This window comes from Trichechus manatus, unplaced genomic scaffold (assembly GCF_000243295.1).
Source record: "Trichechus manatus latirostris isolate Lorelei unplaced genomic scaffold, TriManLat1.0 scaffold00119, whole genome shotgun sequence".
NCBI classification, from domain to species: domain Eukaryota; kingdom Metazoa; phylum Chordata; class Mammalia; order Sirenia; family Trichechidae; genus Trichechus; species Trichechus manatus.
The window spans coordinates 6,849,126-6,856,886 of NW_004444055.1; positions in this window are offsets into that span (position 1 = coordinate 6,849,126).

The following is a 7,761-nucleotide window of genomic DNA, read 5'->3' on the forward strand; positions in this document are numbered from 1 at the left end:
ATTTGATGTTCTAGGGTTTCAGGATTGTTGATTCTCTGTTTGGCTTAGTTTTTCGGATCTTTGTTGTGGAGGGACGGCGTGGTGCTTCTGCCTAGAGCGCCATCTTGCCAGAGTCTCCCCGTTCTTCACAATTTTATCGATAATTTCTTATGATCCACATAGTCAAATATCTTTACATAATCAATAAAAAACAGGTAAGCACCTTTCTGGTATTCTCTGCTTTCAGCCAGAATCCATATGATATCAGCAATGATAATCCTCATTCCATATCCTCTTCTAAATCCAGCTTGCATTTCTAGCAGTTCCCTCTTGATGTACTGCTGCAACCATTTTTTAATTTTTTTCAGCATAATTTTACTTGCATGTGTTATTAATGATATTGTTTGATAATTTTCATATATTATTAGATCACCTTTCTTTGGAATAGGGATATATATGGATCTCTTCCAGTCAGTTGGCCAGGTAGCTATCTTCCAAATTTCTTGGCATAGATGAGTGAACACCTCCAGTGCTGCATCCATCTGCTGAAACATCTCAAATGATATTCCATCAATTCCTGGAGCCTTCTTTTTGCCAATGCCTTCAGTGCATCTTGTGCTTCTTCCTTCAGTACCATCGGTTTTTTATCATATGCTACCTCCTGAAATGGTTGAATGTTGACCAATTCCTATTGGTACAGTAACTCTATGTATTCCTTCCATCTTCCTTTGATGCTTGCTGAGTCATTCAATTTTTTGCCCATAGAATCCTTCCATATTGCAACTCGAGGCTTGAATTTTTTCTTCAGTTCTTTCAGCTTGAGAAATGCTGAGTGTGTTCTTTGCTTTTAGTTTTCTAACTCCAGGTCTTTGCAAATTTCATTATAATACTTTACCTTGTCTTCTCAGGCTACTCTTTGACATCTTCTGTACAGCTCTTTCATTTCATCATTTCTTCCATTTGCTTTAGCTGCTCTATGTTCCAGAGCTAGTTTCAGAGTCCTCTTCTGACATCATTTTGGTCTTTTCTTTCTTTTCTGTCTTTTAAGTGGCCTTTTGCTTTCCTCATGTATGATGTCCTTGATGTCATTCCGCAACTTGTCTGGTCTTTGATCATTAGTGTTCATTGCATCAAGTCTATTTTTGAGGTGGTCTTGAAATTCAGGTGAGATATACTCAAGGTCATTCTTTGGCTCTTGTGAACTTATTTTAACTTTCTTCAGCTTCAACTTGAACTTGCATATGAGCAATTGATGATCTGTTCAGCATTTGGCCCCTGGTCTTGTTCTGACTGATGATATTGAGCTTCTCCATCATCCCTTTCCACAGATGTAGTCGATTTGATTCCTGTATGTTCCATCTGGTGAGGTCCACGTGTATAGTTGCTGTTTGTGTTGTTGAAAAAAGGCATTTGCAACAAAGAAGTCATTGGTCTTGCAAGATTCTATGATGTGATCTTCTGCGTCATTTGTGTCACCAAGGCCATATTCAACCACAGATCCTTCTTCTTTGTTTCCAACTTTCGCATTCCAATCACAAGTAAATATCCATGCATTTTGATTGCATGTTTCATCAGTTTCAGACTTCAGAAGATTATCTTACCTCACACTGTTTGCCTTTTCTTCTCTTCCAATAACCTGGTGGTTGGAGCCCTATATCAGATTTCCTCAAGTATAAACTGCTAGGGTAGCATCAATTTTCCTGACTGGACTATGGTTGATACACTTTGTGCTTCAGCTTCCTCATCTGGTAAACAAAAATGATAGTTATTTCTACCTCATAGGATTATTATGAAACTAAATGAGTTAATATATTTAAAACACTCAGAACAGAGTCTGGCACACAGAAAGTCGCAGCTATCATGGATCATAGCCAAGGCACCAAAGTCCCATTCTAGGGGGCCAGGGCAGAAATCCCTAAGGAGTTAAAGATGAGTAGGCATAAACCAGGTAAAGAAAAGTGAAGGACTTTTCAGGCAAAGGGAACAGACAGCTTCGTGGCCAAGAGGTGAGAGAGAGCTGAGGGTCTTCAAGGAGCCAGGAAAGGGAAAGGGTTCAGAAAGACTAGAGCATATGCACAGTACAAGGTGAGGGAATAGGATCTGGAGAGAAGGATGAGGCTGGAGAGGATAGCAGAGTCCAGAACAGGTCTTTTAAGGTCTGTTAAGAAGCTCAGACTTTACCCTGAGGGCAATGGGAAATCACTGGAACATTTTAATGAGTGGAGAGATACAATTGAATTTATGAATAGAGAGATTTCTCTGGCTGTAATATGGGAAATATATGGGGTGGAAAGGATGAAAGAGAGAAAATTAAAGACAGGGGACCTATTAGAAAGCTGTTCCAGGCATCCAGGGGAGAAGTAATGGTAGCTTGGACTAAGGTGGTGATAATGAAGACAGAAGAAATAGAAAGACTCAAGTGATTCAGGAGGTAAACACTAATGGATTGGCATAGGATTTGGTATGGGAGGCAAGGTAAAAGAAGGCAGCCAAAATGATGTCCAAGTTTATGACTTGGGCAAAGGAACAGGGGCAAGAAGCCCAGCAGAATGGTGAATGGCATGGCCTCTGATGCTAGAGAGCCTGCATTCAAAGCCCAGCTCTACTCATCACTAGCTATTGAACCTGGGCAAGGCACTGGATCATTCTGTGCCACAGATGTATTAAATGCAGATCATAATTGTACCTTCTGTATTTTCTTCCAGTTACCAGCAAACTGGTTCCAACTCATGGTGACCCTATATATGTCAGAGTAGAACTGCTCTCCATAGGGTTTTCAACAGCTCATTTTTCAGACATAGATCACCAGGCCTTTCTTCTGAGGCATGTCTGCATGGATTCCAACCTCCAACCTTTTGGTTAGCAGCTGAGAACATTAACTCTTTGTACCACCGAGGGTCTCCACCTTCTGTTTAGGGCTGTGGAAAAGGCTAAATGAGTTAAAGCATGTCAAACACTTGACAGTGTGCCTGGATAGCATATGTACAGTAAGTCTTGGTCATTATTGTAGAGACAAGGATCTCAGGAAAAGGCACGGTTCTGGGGGACAGGTTCATGACAAGTTCTGTGCAAGCATGTTGAATGTGAAACTTCTAAGGGACAAGAAAGGGCCGGGCTCATGCTGTAAATTTCATTTACCACCACCAGCAGTAGAGATGGCAACTGAAGCCATGAGCATGGATGAGATTGTCCAGGGAGTACAGGTAAAGTGAGAATGGATAAGGGCCAGAGGGGAAGGCCTGGGGGAATGTCAACATTTAAGTCACAATTTCCAGAAGAGAGGCCAAGGAGGAAAACTGAGAAAAGCAGTCAGAGAAGTAGGAGAGGAGCCAGCAGTGGCCACAGTCCAGTCATGAGGGGAAAACAAAGACATCCTAAAAACAGGGGGAGCTGGGACTGTGAGTTGTTGGTGCACGTTGGGATCTCCCCTTCTCAGCCTCCCATCCAGCCAGGGGTCATGTGACACAGTTGCAAGAAGCCCATCTCACTTGGTGTGTAAAAAAGCAAACACTAGACATCCAGATTGATCTTCTGTGCTGAGCCAGAAGCACATGGTAGCCTACCTGGGTGACTGGAAACGACAAACCAATTTTTCTTTGCCTGCCACCGAACCCCTGAATTTTCAGTGACAGGCTGCTGTCAGCTGTCATGGAGTCCGCTCCCAGCTCATGGCAACCCCAGGCACAATGGAACAAAATACTACTCAGTCTTGCACCATCCTCATGATCAGCTGGGGATCAGATCATTGAGACCCATAGGGTTTTCATTGGCTAGTTACAGAAATAAATCACCAGGCCTTTCTTCCTAGTCTGTCTTAGTCTGGAAGCTCCGGTGAAATCTGCTCAGCATGATAGCAACACACAGGCCTCCACTGACAGACAGGTGGTGGCTGAGCGTGCAGTTCATTAGTCAGGAATCAAACCTAGGTCTCCCCCATAGAAGGCGAGAATTCTACCACCAAACCACCAATGTCCAGTATCAGGGACAGAGTACGTGGCATATTTTCCTGTTGTTGTTGTTGTTGGGTGCCATCGAGTCAGTTCTGACTCATAGCAACCCTATGTAAAACAGAATGAAGTACTGTCCTATCCTGGGCCATCCTCACAATTGTTGCTACCTTTGAGCCCATTGTTGCAGTCACTGTGGCAATCCATCTTGTTGAGGGTCTTCCTCTTTTTCACTGACCCTCTACCTTACTAAGCATGATGTTCTTCTCCAGGGACTGGTCCCTCCTGCTAACATGTCTGAAGTATGTGAGACGAAATCTCACCATCCTTGCTTTTAAGGAGCATTCTGGCTGTACTTCTTCCAAGAAAGATTTATTCATTCTTCCAGCAGTCCATGGTATATTCAATACTCTTTGCCAACATCATAATTCAAAGGCATCAATTCTTCTTCATCTTCCTTATTCATCGTCCAGCTTTCACATGTATATGAAGTAATTGGAAATACCATGGCTTGGGTCAGGTGCAACTTAGTTCTCAAAGTGACATCTATGCAGATTTTAATACTAAATCTAAATAGCTGCTATGATTGAGAATAAGCATTGAGTCCGGTTAACTACCTTCTCCTGCACTTAAGACCATTTGTACATTCTTCATCTCCTTTCCAATGCCCAAAAAACCCTTTGAGTACTTGTATCTTCAAATTTTTCTTTGGTGTTAATGATTCTGACCCTAGAAGTTTGTTCTGAATGCTATGTTTTTAGAATCCCAAGGCCAAGCCCAAGGCTCCCTCTCAGGATTCTGAGGGCAATGCCAGCATGCTATTGGCTCAGGGGAGCTCTTTGCTAGAGGACACAAGGCACATTGCTCTGACGCAATGCAGAAATGTTGTGAAACTGATTTATGGTCTGTCTAGCACAAGTAAGTGGGAGTTGTTATTTTTTAATCATCATAAAACCCTTCCACTACATAGTTTTGGGAAGTGAGGATAAAAAAGAGAATACTTCTCTCTTGAATTCTGCTATCCCCAAACTTTCACTGACACTCAGTTAATTTCCTCAGGAAATCTCTGTGTGAAGCTCTCTGCAGCACTTTGGCACAGTAGGACTGGTGCATTTGGAATTTCATGATAATTTTTTACCCCAGAAAAAAAATTACTCGTCCAAATATATTTTTTAGCCTAAGATAAGCTGGTTCTATTTCTCACTCTTCTATTCTCAAGTTCAGTCTGGTTGCTAACCTCCCACAAAATGAAGAAAAAAAAAAAAAACCACTAAATGATATCCAAACCAGACAGGAAGGGACATTGAGAAAAGCCAGAACCAAGGCTTATCTCTAAAAGCTGCTAAGTGTTGGCTAGTTTAGCAACTTCCCATTAATCAATTGTTGTGTTGTTGTTAGTTGCTATCCAGTCGATGTCAACTCACAGCGACCCCACGCGTGCTGAGTACAACTGTGCTCCATAGGGTTTTCAAGTCTGTGACCTTTCAGAAGATTGCCAGACCTGTCTTACAAGGCACCTCTGGGTGGGTTTAAACTGCCAACATTTCGCTAATAGCCGAGCACTTACCTGTTTGCACCACCAGGGACTCCTCATTTATCAATGTGACCAATAAAAAGGGAGTCTCCATGATTTTAAAAAACAAAAAAACTCCATGAAAAATAAGAAAAGATGTATTAGCATAATGACTTTATTATGTAGCACTAACATAAATGGCAACCCACTCTCGTAGGACTTTTGTGTTGAAATTAGAAAATGTTAGCACATTCAAATGCAAGGGCTAATGCAAGCCCTAAATATAGGTTATATTCCATCTGGCTGCCAAGAGCCTGCCTCAGCACATTAACCAGAGGACCAAACTAGAGAAGGGAAACGGCTTTTAAAAATGCAAAAAAGATTCACTTAGAATTTTATCTGGTGAAACAACATCAAGTCATAAGATGAGGTGTCATCTGTTTCATGGACTATTTATGGACTCAGCTGTTAATTCTGATGCTGTCTTTAAATACATGGAGAAGAAAGAGAGTTTTCTCCCTTTAAACTTGAGTTTTGTTGAAGCAGGTAGCTCACAGCTGATAAGTACATTCAGTTGTTTACAATCATTTTTAAGATTCGGCTTTGACATTGCCTACGATTGCACAGTAAAGAGAGTTGCTGTTTCTAGCCCTCCAAAAGCCGTCTTAAACTCTAGCACCGTGGGGACCACTTCCCCTTAGCATTTTGCAAGAGTTATGCTTTCCACTGGCTGAACAAAAAGCCTGTGTTTACAAAACAAAATTATATTTTCCAGTTTCAGCGTTGCTTATTAACAAAGTAGATATTTCTCAAAAGAAAATGTCCCCTTGGTTTATGGTTTGAGATCTTGACCCAGATGGGGGAAAAAAAATCCACTAGTAAATACAGAAAACCTTCACCATACAGAAATCTCTCTTTCCAACAACTCCATGACACATGGAGCCTAAACCGATGTATCATAGAAAATCAACAGTAGCAATTTGCAAGTGATCCAGTTCCTCTATTTAGATTTTTGTGACATAAATAGATTAGACAGTCTTGCAAAATGTGTATTTTTGGTTCACTCCTTATGCTTCTCAGAACTTGTCTGTAGTATTGAGGCATACTATCATGAGTGTGTGGGGCCCTCAAGGTGCAGTGGTTAAGCTGCTAACCAAAAGGTCGGTAGTTCAAATCCACCAGCCACACCTTGGAAACCCTATGGGGCAGTTCTACTCTGTCTTGCAGGGTCGCTGTGAGTTGGAATGGACTCGATGGCAAGAGGTTTGGTTTTTTGGGTATCATGAGTGTGTTGGTTTCTTTTTGTGCAAACCCTGCTGTAAATCAGGTCAACGGGATGAGGAATGCTTAATCCAGGACCTGAGTTAATAGGGAAGATCACCTATTGGTTTAGGGACGGGGGCACTTTAGTCCTCCCTGCGGGATTCTCCACAGAGACTCCAACTCTCGAATACTAATCAGATCTATCAACCTCTGCTTAAAACCCTCCCATGCCTCTTAATCACTCTTAAACTCCTTACCCTGGCTGACAAAATCCTACACAATCTGGCCCCTGCTCATACCTTTCCATCCCACTCACTCCCCCTCACCCTCTGAGATCTAGCCGTTCTTGCCTACTTTCTGTTTCTTTGGACCTGCCTCACCGGTTCCCACTGCAGGCTCTTTGCACTACCTGTGTCTCCACCTGGACTGCTCTCCTCAGATCTTTATGTGGCTTCTCCTTTTTTTTTTTTCAGGTCTCAAATATCATATCCTCAAAGACTGGATAATCTAAAATAGTTCTCCCTACTCCCACTTTGTATTTCTTCACCCTTTCAAAAGTTGCAATCAAAGCACTTATCAGAGCCTGCTTTTCTTGTTCATTTATGTACTTTCCTTAGCCTCTGTATCCCCAATAAGCTCCTTGAACATAGATACTACGTCTATCTTGTTCACCACAGTATACCCACATCTTAGAACAGATTCTGACACACGGTTAGGGACTCAGGAAATATTTGTTGAATGAATGAATGAGTGAATGAATGAATAACAACTGAGAATGTTTTTAAAGTCACCTTGGAAGACAGGCTTAGCAATCTTCTTCCAAAAGATCACAGCCTTAAAAACTCTATGGAATTTGAGTGCTGCACCCCATCCTTCTACTGCTCCATCAGGGACCCTCTGTTGTGTTCCCTGTTAGGACCTTCATTGATGGTAGCTGGGCACCATCTAGTTCTTCTGGTCTCAGGCTGATGAAGCCTCTGGTTTATGTGGCCCATTCTGTCTCTTGGGCTACATGCTTTACTTGTGTCTTTGGTGTTCTTCGTTCTCCTTTACTCCAAG